This window comes from Capricornis sumatraensis, chromosome 20, assembly GCF_032405125.1.
Source record: "Capricornis sumatraensis isolate serow.1 chromosome 20, serow.2, whole genome shotgun sequence".
Classification (NCBI taxonomy): domain Eukaryota; kingdom Metazoa; phylum Chordata; class Mammalia; order Artiodactyla; family Bovidae; genus Capricornis; species Capricornis sumatraensis.
The window spans coordinates 21,979,265-21,991,555 of NC_091088.1; the positions used below are offsets into that span (position 1 = coordinate 21,979,265).

The window sequence follows — 12,291 nt, forward strand, 5'->3', positions numbered from 1 at the left end:
AAAACCACTAGAGCATTCAGGTTTGACCTAAATCAAATCCCTTACGAGTATACAATAGAAGTGACAAATAGATTCAAGGTATTAGATCTGATAGACCAGAGTGTCTGAAGAACCACAGATGGAGGTTCCTGACATTGTACAGGAGGCAGTGATCAAAAACATCCCCAAGAAACAGAACGGAAAAATGCAAAATGGTTGTCTGAGGAGGCCTTATCTATAGCTGAGAAAAGAAGAAAAGAAAAAGGCAAAGGAGAAAAGGAAAGATATACCCATCTGAATCCAGAGTTCCAAAGAACAGCAAGGAGAGATAGGAAAGCCTTCCTCAGTGATCAATGCAAAGAAATAGAGGAAAACAACAGAATGGGAGAGACTAGAGATCTCTTCAAGAACATTAAAGATACCAAGGGAACGTTTCATGCAAAGATGGGTGCAATAAAGGACAGAAGCAGTATGGACCTAACAAAAGCAGAAGATATTAAGAAGAGGTGGCAAGAATACAAGGAACTATACAGAAAAGATCTTAATGACCCAGATAACCATGATGGTGTGATCACTCACCTAGAGCCAGACATCCTGGAATGTGAAGTCAAATGGGCCTTAGGAAGCATCACTATGAACAAAGTGAGTGGAGGTATTGGAATTCCAGCTGAGCTACTTCAAATCCTGAAAGATGATGCTGTGAAAGTGCTACACTCAGTATGCCAGCAAATTTGGAAAACTCAGCAGTGGCCACAGGATTGGAAAAGGTCAGTTTTCATTCCTATCCCAAAGAAAGGCAATGCCAGAGAATGTTCAAACAGCTGCACAATTGCACTCATCTCACATGCTAGCAAAGTAATCCTCAAAATTCTCCAAGCCAGGCTTCAACAGTAAGTGAACTGTGAACTTCCATATCTTCGAGGTGGATTTAGAAAAGGCAGAGGAACCAGAAATCAAATTGCCAACATATGTTGGATCATAGAAAAAGCAAGAATATTCCAGAAAAACATGTACTCCTGCTTTATTGACTATGCCAAAGCCTTTGACTGTGTGGATCACAACAAACTGTGGAAAATTCTTCAAGAGATAGGAATACCAGACCACCTTACCTGCCTCCTGAGAAATAGTATGTAGGTCAAGAAGCAGCTGTTGGAATGGAGATGGAAGAACAATCTGGTTCCAAATTGGGAAAGGAGTATGTCAAGGCTGTATATTGTCACCCTGCTTATTTAACTCATGTGCAGAGTACATCATCTGAAATGCCAAGCTGGATGAACCACAAACTGGAATCAAGATTGTTGGAAGAAATATCAATAACCTCAGATATGCAGGTGATACCACCCTTATGGCAGAAAGTGAAGAGGAACTAAAGAGCCTCTTGTGAGTGAATAAATTGGCTTAGAACTTAACATTCAAAAAACAAAGATCACGACATCTGTCCCATCACTCCATGGCAAATAAACAGAGAAACAATAGAAACAGTGAGAGACTTTATTTTTCTGGGCTCCAAAATCACTGCAGATGGTGATTGCAGCTATGAAATTAAAAGACACTTGCTCCTTGAAAGAAAAGCTATGACCAACCTAGACAGCATATTAAAAAGCAGACATTACTTTGCTGACAAAGGTATGTCTAGTCAAAGCTATGGTTTTTCAAATAGTCATGTATGGATATGAAAGTTGCACTATAAAGAAAGCTGAGTGCCAAAGAATTGATGCTTTTGAACTGTGGTGTTGGAGAAGACTCTTGAGAGTCCCTTGGACTGCAAGGAGATCCAACCAGTCAATGCTAAAAGAAATCAGTCCTGAATATTCATTGAAAGGACTGGTGCTGAAACTCCAATACTTTGGCCACCTGATGCAAAGAACTGACTAATTGGAAAAGACCCTGATGCTGGGAAAGATTGAAGGCAGGAGGAGAGGGTGATGACAGAGGATGAGATGGTTGGATGGCATCACTGACTCAATGGCATCACTTGCTCATGAGTTTGAGCAAGCTCCAGGGGTTAGGAAAGCGTGGTGTGCTGCAGTCCATGGGGTTGCAAAGAGTCAGACACGACTGAGCAACTGAGCTGAGCTGAAAGGCATAGCTGTCACCAAGAAGGATCCTCTCTTTGCCTTCACGGTGGCTCCTCTCTGTACATCTTCCCCACTCCAGGCCCTTTCGTCTTCTGTTCTCCAGGTCACCTGGAGAAGACAGAGCCCACAGTAATGCATTATTTTTCAAGCTCAGGGTATTTCTACACAATCCTAATCCATATTCCTAAGGAAGGGATTAGAATTGGCCCATCCTGGAACTCAGAGGTTGACCTGCGAGGCTTCTGCTACATTAAAGAAACTTACTCAACTGAGCATGAAGTTGAAGCCACCCATGCAGAGAGGGAGAACTAATGTTCTGTATCTAGAATGATCTCAGTCCAACCTGTAGGTGGGGGGATAGATGGGAAGTGCTTTGGAATCCCACACTCATGAGGCATCGTTCGTTACCTTTTCAAGGAGAAGAATCTATCTGTCTAATTTCAGACTCAACATTCTCAACATTCAGGTAAAATAATACCTGAAGGTGAAGTAAGGGCAAAAATGACTAGCTTTATTGATTTCTTCCCTCTCCAAAACACAATGCAAAGTTTGAAAATTACATAAAGACATCAACTCCTGACAGCCCATTATAGGGAAAGTTTTGTGATTTTAGTGATAACTACATGAGTGCTGCTAAGTTGCTTCAATTGTGTCCGACTCTATGCGATCCCATAGACTGCAGCCCACCAGGCTCCCCCGTCCCTGGGATTCTCCAGGCAAGAACACTGGAGTGGGGTGCCATTGCCTTCTCCAATGTGTGAAAGTGAAAGTGAAAGTGAAGTCGTGTCCGACTCTTAGCAACCCCATGGACTGCAGCCCATCAGGCTCCTCCGTCCGTGGGATTTTCCAGGCAAGAGTACTGAAGTGGGGTGCCATTGCTTCGGGTTACATGTGCTTTAATTTCCTTCCTGGGGTTCCCGGAGGCTGCTCTCCAGGCGGAGACGCTAGGCTGGGCTCTCCTGCAGCGGGACCCCCATGCCAGGTCACCGACCCTTGGGAAGGGCCATGTCCTCCTCCAGGCCGCCCATGCCCCCCACGAGCTCCTCGTAGGTGATCTTCTGAGTGAACGGCCGTGGCCCAAGCAGCTCCACCATGTCGGCCGGCTCCAGCACCTCCTTCTCCAGCAGCCGCCTGCCCACCTTGTCCACCTGCTCACGGCAGTGTGTGAGCAGGTCCAGGGTGTGCGCATGCGCGGAGCCGATGAGCCGCCGCACCTCCTCGTCTATGAGCTGGGCGGTGGCCTCGCTGGATGGCTTCTCCACCAGCGCCGCGCCTGGCCGTGGGAGATCGAAGGACACCTGGCCCAGCTTCTCACGCATCCTGAACTGCACAATCTGGGCATAGGCGCTCTGGGTCACCTTCCTCAGGTCGTCCTGGGCCCCCGTGGTGACCCGCCCGAAGAACAGCTGCTCAGCCACGCGGCCACCCAGCATGGCGCACATGCGGTCAAAGAGCTGCTCCCGTGTGTACAGGTACTGCTCCCTGGACAGGCACTGGGCATAGCTGAGGCCCTTGCCCCGGGCGACGATGGTCACCTTGAGCAGGGGGGTCTGCGTGTTCCAGGAACCAGCCCACCACCGCATGGCCAGCCTCGTGATAGGCTACCGTCATCTTCTCGCCGGGCTGCAGGACCTGTGTCTTCTTCTCAAGGCCTCCAATGACCCTCTCGATGGCCTGCTCAAAGTGCTTCTCCTCGACAAAGGGGTTTAGGTGGCGGGTGGCGATCGGGGAGGCTTCCTTGCAAACATTAGAAATGTCTGAGGGGGAATGTCACCGCGGCTGGTGGCAGTGGCCGGCAGCAGGGCGGTGGCAGGGCAGCTCGCCAAGCTGTGGCGGTGTGGCCTTGGCCCGCGAGGGGGCAGGACATTCGGGGCAGGCGTGAGGGTGCTTGGAACCCCTCACTAGTGTCTCCAGGGAATCCGCTTTTAGCAGTCGGCTCTGCAGATAAAACTGGCATCAGTTTCCCAGTGGCTGTGTTCAAAACCACCCAAAGGAACTAGCGAATCAAAGGATGCTGGTCCTGGAGCGGACAGAGGGAAGAGAGGAGGAAAGCGGGATGACTTTGCCTGGTGGAAACGAACGCAGAAGGGGAAGGTGCCCTGGGAAGACAGTGATCTCCGCAGTCAGGCCGTGCTGGGGGCAGGTGTCGCTGCAGGATTTCCCTACTTCTATTTCCGAGATCCTGGGAAGGGAATCACTTGAAAGCACTTCGTGCAGTATTACCTGGCGAGAGGTCTGGTGGAAGTGGTGGGTAAACAGTTCGTGCGTGTTATTCCTGCCCCGGGACATCACTCGAGAAGTATGCGTGGTTTAGCATTGGCAGTATGGAGACCTTCGAGCGCAACCTGGAGACCACCCAATGGGAGCTAGGCATTGAGACCCCCAACCAGGCGGCAGTGGTCTACACCACCGAGAGCAATGGGACTTTCTTGCGAAGCCTGGTGCCCACCCTTCTCCTGATTGGCATCTTCCTCTATGCCATGAGGAGGGTTCCGATGGGGGCTGGGCGTGGTGGGTGAGGAGGGGGCCTCTTCGGCATTGGTGAGACAATAGCCAAGATCATCAAGGATGACATCGAGGTGTGGTTTGCAGACGTGGCTGGTTGTGAAGAAGCCAAGCTGGAGATCATGGACTTTGTGAATTTCCTGAAGAACCCCTAACAGTACCAGGACCTTGGGGCCAAAATTTCAAAGGGAGCCCTGCTCACAGGTCCTCAGTGTACCGGCAAGACGCTTCTTGCCAAGGCAACCGCGGGGGAGGCTGGTGTGCCCTTCATCACCGTGAATGGGTCTGAGTTCCTGGAGATGTTTGTTGGCGTTGGCCCAGCTCGGGTTCGTGACATGTTTGTAGTGGCCTGGAAAAAAGCTTGCTTTGTCTTGTTTGTGGACGAGATTGATGCAATTGGCCAGAAGCCAGAGTGAGCAGAAGAACACCCTGAACCAGTTGCTCGTGGAGATGCATGGATTCAACTCTACCACGAACGTCATCGTGCTGGCCGGCACCAACCGCCCCGACGTCCTTGACCCAGCCCTGATGCAGCCAGGCCACTTTGACCGTCAGATTTACATTGGCCCCCCTGGACATCAAAGGCAGGTCGTCTATCCTCAGGGTCCACCTGCGTCCACTCAAGTTGAACAAGAGCCTCAGCGAGGATGCCCTGGTGAGGAAGCTTGTGGCCCTCACTCCAGGCTTCACAGGTGCTGATACTACATGAGTAGGTGACATTAAATAAATAGCCACAGAAATTATTTCTGGAAGCAAAGTCAGGGGAACAAAGCCAAGGGTACACAAGACAGAGATGCTTAGATGAATTTCAAAGGGTGAGGAAACTAGGGGAAATGTGAAAATGGGAAAAGAGAAGAAGGAAATGTTAATGAGTTAGGTTATTGAGGAATCTGAAAAGTGTTCATAAGAGTGAACATTTACTCCCCTTTAATGAGACCTGGGATTATCTGTAAAAACATTTAGCTCTGATTGTTTTAAAAAGAAGAGATAAAATGTTTAATATGTGGCACCCTGGAGTGAGCCTTTTCCCCTTATTTTAAATGATAATCCTTATGAAACACCTATAATGTGTAAGAAATCAAGTCATATAGCTTCCCATCAGAGAATGCAATTGAGAACAATGGCACAGATGCTGTATATTCAAATGATGTGAGAGCACATTTGAGGATAAGAAGAAATGAAGTGCCTTGTGTAAGACTATATGAATACTCCCAACTGGTCCTAGGACTCACCCACATGACTTTGCCCAAGATGTTTCATATACATAGAGTCAAATACTTATATTTTACTTACTTACCTTATAATTAAAAATACACACTCAAGGGCTCTTCCTTGAGATCTGAAAAAATGTAATTAAATGAGGCATTGGGCTCAGATCAGTGGTCCTAGAATATTGTCTCAAAGGGCCGAGAGAATGCACATCAATATGTAGAGAGGATATATGGAAATAAGTCACCCCCTTTGTCCTGGGGCAAAATCTTTAGTTAAGTTTGTCAGGGGGCCTAAAGTTTATCTATTTATCTTTCTCTGGCTGTATTAAATCTGTGGGTACCGGTGATTCTCTCTGGAAAACTGAAAGTGGTACCTTCTCCAAATGATCTCAGGTTAGATGTGATTCCTACAGAGAAATTCTTACAGTGGATTCACATAGAGACAGACATGAAAACTTCTCCCTGGCTCCTTTTTCTCCCTTTTCCTTCCTTCTCCTCCTTTGCTTGGAATCAGGCCCTTGGAACAATACATTTATTTATCAAAATAAACCTGACTGGTACCAGAAAAGAATTTATTTTTATTGAGGCATGGCTTCTTTCTTCAAAGAAGGCTATCTGGAAAACTAAATCTTGCTTGGTGAGATCTCTGGAATGAGAGCGAAGAAAGGACTACATACTTCAATCTCCCGGACAGGCTTGCCTGGCTCTCTTCCCCTAGTGAGTGCAGGTGGAGACTCTGCTCTGTTTGTCTTAAACACTCCCTCTCCAGCTGCCCTTTCAATTGTGCTGATTGCTCTAATATTTGCATCACTTTCTGGCTGCTCCAGGCGGGTAAGTTCCAGCAATGTCCAATTTCAGCCTTCACACGGGTTGACTTCTAAGTCTTTCCTGGAAGAGAAAAGTCTGTGCCTTTCACGGAAAAGAAATTGGTCTTCCTACCCTTGTGCAGAAACCAAGGGCTAGAGAGCCAGTTTGAATTATTATCTCTCTCCATTAATAACTTCTTAAATTGTTCATAAACCTCAAGATTCCTATGGCTTCTGAAGTACTGACTACTTTTAAATGGATCTAAAAATATTTCTTTATATGCAAGAAGTTGGAGTATATCACTCATATGCTTCAGCTAAGAATATACTAAGGAAATGATTGGCCACAAAAAAGAGAAAAGAATAGAAAAATTCAGCTGGGGGAAACAAAAAAAAATGAGGTGAACAAAAGAATATCTGCAAATGGATATGGATATACTGACATTGTTATATAAAATAGAAAAAAAAGCAAAGATTCTTCAAACAGAATGGGTACATAGGGGGAATTCTAATAAATACTCAGCAATTTTATGAGCTGGGAGGTGGAAGAGGATGATGCAAAAAGGATGCATGTGAAGTTTTAAAGCAGTGGTGATTATGAAACAGGCTATGAAGAAAGAGTATAGGTGATAAGTAAAAGTACAGGGGATAAATAAAAGTATATCAAAGATCCCACTTTACTGTGGTCATGTAGAAACCACATGTGCTTGGACCCACTAAAATGGTCCTGTTGAAATTAAAGTGGGATTGAAGGGTGAAAGCACAAAGCAGGATGAATAAGGAGTATTATGTCATGATAAATCTGTATGTGCACCAAAAATATTAGCAACTACATAAAGTAAAGCAAATATACATAAAGTAAGAGAGAATCAATAAAAATGTAATTAAAGTGAGCACCTCATTAACCTGTCTCAGAGTTGTACAGATTTTTAAAATAATTGGGGAGGAGATCAAGATGGTAGAGTAGGAGGATGTAGAGCTCACCTGAAAAATATATCTACATGTGGAACAATTCTCACAGGAAACCAACTGAAAATTGGCAGAAGATCTCTTATTCAACCAAAGCTTCAAGAAACATTCCCACATAACTGGGTATGAGGAAAGAAAAAAGGCATCAGAAAGGAACTGACATCCCTGGGAAGGAGCTGTGAAAGAGGAAAAGTCCACATGGGTGGCGCCTTGTTCTGGAACCCTCCTTGCCTTCTGTAAGGTCCGCTGGGAGGGATAAAAGGACTAGAAGGACCTGAACTCTGCTTATGAGAAATGTGTGCCTGCTGGCTTGCTAGCAATCAGGACAGAGGTTAACCTGGTCTGACAGCTGCCACCTCCCATCCTGCTAGTACCAATAGCAGCTAGTTATGGAAACTTGGACTTTAGCAGATGGGCCCAGGGAGAGAATTCAGTCTAAAATTGTGGGACAGCCTGGAGGGCCTAGAGTGTAATCTGGGCCTAACCATTGTTAGCATGTGTGGGGCTGGGCATGATTCCACCATAGGAGTCCCATTGTCAGTGTATTCACGGTGGCCTGTGGTTCTAGCAGCAGTGGGCTTTGTGAGCTGCACGTTGTGGGGGTGGGGCTGACATTGGAGTCCCCCATTATCAGTGCCCCCATAGTGGGACTGGATCTAGGGGTGGGTCTGGTTGCAGAGGAGTTTGTTAGTGCATATACCAGGTGGTGGGCAGCATCACAGAAGCTCGTGTCTCCAGTGGATAGCTCCTGGGTAGGAATATGCAGTATTTCTTTCCCAGTGGGAGTGCTCCAGTTCCATCCACTCACACTGCAGATTGAAACTTGATCTGGAGCCAACAGGCCCTGGGTAAGACTTACCTTAGAGGCAGCATAGGTTCCAGGCTAAAGCACAACCACTTCAACTCTTGCAGCCACAATGCCCTGGTCCCCAGTGACAACTTAGCACTAGACAAACACAAGGAAGAAAACAAAGCAAACTTCAGCTGTTTCTGCACAGAACTACAGATACCTGCTTGGGTGACACATAGGTTTGCTTTGACTAAATAGGCCTCACCTGCTTCAGCAACTCACCTCCTTGGCAACAGGGCACACAAGGCAACAGAGCCTTATCAAACCCAACCCCTGGGGCTTCTACTGCAACAACTGGGGAGCAGATCCTGCCCCAGCAGGGCTGTGCTAGCCACAGAGAAAAGGGGAAGCCTTGTCTAAGATTCGGTGCAGCCTCTGGTCACCACAACACCAATTGCACACACTATCAAGGAGATCATGGCTGGCACACTACACAGCAGGCATCCATACCAAAAACAGCTCTCACACAAAAATACTGGGTTCATATAGTCTACACAGAGTTGCTCATACATAAAAACAGCCCTTCAAAACCATAGTAGATAATGGTTTTTCCTAAATTCATAAAGACAGAGAAATTTAAGTAAAATGAAAAGGCAGAGGAACTACTCCTGATTGATTGAAATGCAGAGCACTGTAACAAAGAGCTAGAAACTATAAAGAGGAACCAGTCAAAATTAGGCAACTCCATTGCTGAGATAAAAACTGATCTAAAAGCAATAGCACACTCAATAATGAAGAAGAATGAATTAGTGTCATGGAGGATTGTTGTCGCTATTTAGTCACTAAGTCTTGTCTGACTCTTTTGCAACTGCATGGACTGTAGCTTGCCAGGCTCCTCTGTCCATGGAATTTCCCAGGCAAGAATACTGGCGTGAGTTGCCTTTTCTTTCTCTGGGGGATCTTCCTGACCTAGGGGTAGAACTTGCATCTTCTGCATTGGCAGGCAGATTCTTTACCACTGGGCACCAGGGAAGCCCAGTTGTGGAGAATAGAATACTGGAAATAACCCAATCAGAACAGCAGACAGAAAAACAAATGGGAAAATGAAAACAACTTACAAAATCTATAGAATAATATAAAGTATGCCAACCTATGCATAATACAGGTGCCAGAAGGAGAAGAAAGAGAAAAAGGAATTGAAAATGTATTTGAAGAAATAATGGCTGAAAACTTCCCAAAGTTAAGGAAGGAAGCAGATATCCAAGTATAGGAAGCACAGAGGGTCCCAAATAAGATGAACTCAAACAGACTCATATCAAGGCATATAATTAAAATGCCAAAGTTAAAAATAAAGAGGATTCTAAAAGCAGCAAGAGGGAAAAATGAGTTAGTTACAGGGGCACCCCCATAAGGCTATCAGCTGGTTTCTCTACAAAAACTTTGCAGACAATAAGCAAAGTCATGATGAATTCAAAGTCCTGGAAAGAAAAAACCCTGAAACCTAGGATACTGTACTCAGAAAGATTATCATCTAGAATAGAAAAAGAGACAATAGAATTTCTCAGAGCAGCAAAAACTGAAAGAATGAAGCAATAATAAATCTAATCCAACAGAAATATTGAAAGGAGACCTTAACACCCTACTGACATTAAAGGACAGATATTCCAGACAGAAAAGCAATGAAGCAAAAGTGACACGATAGAAAAGTTGAACTTAGTTGATATCCACGGGATACTACTGATGCATCAAAAAAATAAATTAAGAAAAAATCCAGAATACACTTTCTTTTCAAGCACACATGGTACATTGTCTAGAATAGACCACATAGTAAAACACAAAACAAGCCTCCACAGATTTAAGAGGATATAAATTATTTCAAACATTCAAATTTTTCAAGCATTCTGACTACAACAGTATATAACTAGAAATCAACCACAGAAAGAAAAATGTGAGAGAAAAATGATCAAAGAGAAACTAAACAACATGCTGCTAAAAAAACCAGTGAGTCAAAAATGAAATCAAAGAGAAAATCATAAAGCATAAATGACAGAACATAAATGTTGAGACAAATGACCATGAAAACACAGCCTTAGAAAACCTAGGGGATGTGGCAAAAGTGTTCTAAGAGGGGAGCTCATAGTGACACAGGTCCTCCTTGAGAAACAAGAAGAGTCTCGGATAAACAACCCTACCTACCACCTGAAAGCATCAGAAGAACAAACAAAACCCAAAGTCAGCAAAAGGAAGGAAGTAATAAAGATTAGAGAGGAAATAAAGAAAACAGTGATAAAAGCAATAGAACAGATCAATAAAACTGTTGTTTTGAAAAGGTCAAGAACACTGCCAAACCTCCAGCCAGACTCATTAAGAAAAAGAGAGAGAAGAACCAAATAAAAGAGAAGAAACAACAGACACTACTGAAATTTAAAGCAATCATAACAGAATGCTATGAATAGTTATATGCCAACAAATTGGACAACCTAGAAGAAATGTACAAGTTCTTAGAAGCAGACAGTCTGCCAAAACTGAGTCAAAAAGAAACAGTTTGTTTGAACAGACTGATCACTAGAAGTAAAATAGATTCTGTAATAAAAAACAAAAAACTCCTTGTAAACAAAAGTTCAGGATTAGATGACTTCAGTAGGGTATTCTACCAAACATACAAAGAAGAACTCATACCTATCATTCTTAAGCTATTCCAAAGATTGAAGAGGTGGGAAAATTTCCAAAGTCATTCTATGAAGCCACAATCACTTGATACCAAAGACATTACAAAAAATACAGACCAATATCTTTGATGACTATAGATTAAAAATCCTGAATAAAATATCAGCAAACTGAATCCAACAATACATAAAAAGGGTCATGCACTATTATCAAGTTGGATTTAATCCAAAGTTATAGGGGTGGTTCAGTATCAATCAATCAATGCTGTTATATACTACATTAACAAAAGAAAGACAGAAACCACATGATCATCTCAATGAATGCAGAAAAATCACTTGATAAAACTTAACATGCGTTCATAATTAAAAACTCTCACCAAAGTGGTATAGAGAGAACATAATAAAAGCCATCTGTGGCAAATCCATAATACTCAATGGTGAAAAGTTGAAAGTCTTCCCACTAAACTCTGGAATAAAATAAGAATGTCCACTCTCCCTACCTCTGTTTCAACTTAGTATAGAAGTTCTAGCTACAACAATAAGATAAGAAAAAGAAATAAAAATTATTGAAATTGGAAGGGAAGAGATAAAATTGTTATTATATGCAGATAACAGAATATACTATATAGAAACCCCAAAAGTCTCCTCTACAAAAATACTTTAAGAGCTAATAGTGAATTCAGCAAGATAGTGGATACAAGATTAATAAACAGAAACCTCTTAAATTTCTTTACAGTAACACTAACAGTGAAATATTTGAAAGTAAAGAGATCTCATTTAAAATTGCATTAAAAATTAAAGTAGGAATAAACCAGAGAATTATGAAACACCAATAAAGTAAACTGAAAATTATTCAAAGAATTGAAAAGATATCCCATGTTGACTGAAAGAATTAATATTGTTAAAATAGCCATACTACCCAAAAGAATCTACAGATTTAATGCAATCCTTATTAAATCACCCATGATATTTTCCACAGAACTAGAACAAATAATCTGAAAATTTACTCAGAAACACAACAGACCCAGAATCACCAAGACAACTCTGAGGAGAGAGAACAAAACTGGAGACATAAACCTCCCAGACTTCAGACAATACTACAAAGCTACAGTAATCAAAACAGTGTGGTATTGGCACAAAAAACAGAAATATAGATTGTTAGGATAAAATAGAGAGCCCAGAAATAAACCCATCCACCAATGATCAATTAATCTTTAACAAAGAAGATAAGAATATAAAATGGAGAAAAGACAGTCTCTTTAGCAAATGGTGTTGGAAAAACTGGAC

General features: G+C 43.3%; 1 pseudogene; it reads left to right on the forward strand.

Annotated features, from left to right (window-relative positions):
* Nucleotides 1-3,824: 3,824 nt before the first annotated feature.
* Nucleotides 3,825-5,271, forward strand: LOC138096732 (mitochondrial inner membrane m-AAA protease component AFG3L1 pseudogene; annotated as a pseudogene).
* Nucleotides 5,272-12,291: the final 7,020 nt, after the last annotated feature.